Source organism: Symphalangus syndactylus, chromosome 4 (assembly GCF_028878055.3).
Source record: "Symphalangus syndactylus isolate Jambi chromosome 4, NHGRI_mSymSyn1-v2.1_pri, whole genome shotgun sequence".
NCBI classification, from domain to species: domain Eukaryota; kingdom Metazoa; phylum Chordata; class Mammalia; order Primates; family Hylobatidae; genus Symphalangus; species Symphalangus syndactylus.
In genome coordinates this window covers 83,445,233-83,447,270 of record NC_072426.2, presented here as the reverse complement: position 1 = coordinate 83,447,270, position 2,038 = coordinate 83,445,233, and the positions used below count along the sequence as shown (strand labels likewise).

At 56.2% G+C, this 2,038-nt stretch overlaps 1 long non-coding RNA gene across 1 annotated transcript; it reads left to right on the top strand.

The window, feature by feature from the left end:
• The first annotated feature begins 247 nt into the window (after nt 1-247).
• LOC129480355 (uncharacterized) lies at nt 248-1,681 on the top strand. Its single transcript, XR_008657007.1, has 4 exons — nt 248-320; nt 445-478; nt 1,478-1,554; nt 1,632-1,681. It is a non-coding gene; the product is annotated as an uncharacterized lncRNA (long non-coding RNA).
• The last annotated feature ends 357 nt before the right edge of the window (nt 1,682-2,038 follow it).

Sequence of the window (2,038 nt, the reverse complement as noted above, 5' to 3'; positions counted from 1 at the left end):
AGCAGGGCCCTGGTGAACTTCCCCAGGCCTGCATTCTCTGTAACTGGGATGAGCTCAGAAGGGCTTGAAATCTCTGGTCAAAATCGCAATGAGGAATGAGCAGGACAAAGCCCCTGCCTGGCCCCCTCCTTCATGCAGGAGGCCTCGCACAAAGAACAGTGGCTCCCGGAGAGCTTGGGAGCTGATTTTTAACAGTCAATGTCTTTCCAGGTCAACCACCTTTTTTATTTTTTTCAGTAATAGAATAAAAAAACGGTCTTGACCAGCTTCAGAAAATTGTGCCTGAAGGACACGCATTCATGTAGGCAGGATTTAGAAAGGTATAGAACCCTTGATCTCCTAACTCTAACTCTAACCCTAACCCTAACCCTAACCTACAAAATCTTAGAGCATCAGTGGGATCATCTCACTGTCCAGGCTCAGTATTTCTTCATTTTCTTGCAGGCAATTCAACAGATCGAAAGTTTCAACTCCAGAAGTAAGCACCTGCCATCCCCATGGTGGTCCCATAGGGGAAACAGAGCTGGGCGTGAGCCTCAGAGAGCTCTGGGTGCAGATTCTGCAAGGCCACACCTGCCCTGCCTCTTGGAGCAAGTTGCTCCCTGCTCTGAGCTCCAGGTCCTTCCCTGGTGCAATGAGCATAGTAAGCCCCCGCCCCACGGAGTTCTGAGAACTGCGTGGGATCCTGCGTGTGCAGTTCTGGTGCTCATAACCCTGAGGTGCTTGCCCTCCAGCTGGGCTGTGTGAAAAGGAAAAGAGAAGAGCCAAGGCGTTTGCCCCCTTGCACACACCTTAGTCTTCCTCCTCCCTTCCATGTCTCCCCTCCAAGTGACTTGCATTCCCTGACCCTGTCTCATATGGTACAGAAGGCTGTCCAGGGCCCCCAACTTCCCTCCCCACTGTGTCGCTGCAGCTCCTGTCAGGAAAAGGCAGGGCTGGTGAGGAAAGGCATTGAGGTGGCTGTGGGGTCCCCTGCCCAGGTGCCACTGACCTGGAGTCCTGAACTCCTGGGCCCAGAGATGGTGGCAGGGCTACCTGCAGGCTCTGCTCGCAGCAAGACCCGGCCCCCTGATAGCCTCCCTGAGCCTGTCTGTTACAGGAGGGCCCAGCAGCTCCTCCCCCTGCCCGTGGGACAGGCCTGTGGTTGTGGGGTCCTGGCTGGAGCTGCCCTCAGGCAGAGGTGGTGCAGGCTGCTAGTGGGTGAGGGTTCAGGCAGCCTGGTGGGAAAGACCCTGCCCCTCTCAGCCCCTCCACTGTAAAATGGGTGCTGGGCTGAGACCTCCCTCACTCTAGGGGATTTCTGGGTGGCAGGTGCTTGGGTCTGGGCAGCCTCTCCTCTGCAGGATGAGGTGGGGGCACCTGGCCATGCCCTGGAGTGGGCAGCGCTGTGGGCCCAGCCACCTGCACGGGTTCCGGAGCTTCTGGAGGTCACTCTTGGTGCCTTTGCTGAGCAGGCTACTCTTTGCTTCTTCTGCAGACAAGGTTCCCACCATGATTATTGCTATGACCAATGGAGAACTGGTGGCACATGCATTTCAGGACACTCTCAGAGAAGTGAGTCCAGTTCATACTTACCAGCATTTTGCTCCATGTATTTTGATGACTAATACGCAATGCCTTTTTTCCCTTAGGCTCAAAAGGCTCGGAAACTGGGGGCCAATGTTTACACCCTGGGCGTGGCTGATTATAAGCTGGACCAGGTAATTCCAAACAGGTAACCAGGCGCCACTTTCAAGCCTAGTGGGGAATGGCGTCCCAGGTGGCTTTCCCAGGGCCACCCCAAGGACGGTTGTCTAAGCTGCCCCAAGTGAGTTGGGCCAACCCATGGCCACTGCAGAAGTGATTGACAGCGTGTTATATAAATCCCACCATGCCAGAGGGGAGGGTGGAAGAGCTCCCCGCTCCCCAAGAGTGGGCTGCTGGCTGGAGAAGGCCTGACATTCTGCTGCCCCCAAAGCATGGGGGCAAGACACTGTCCCCTGGGCCGGGGGTCTGCTGCATCCTCACCTCCTGGCGGGGAGTCCAAGCCAGCCCTGCT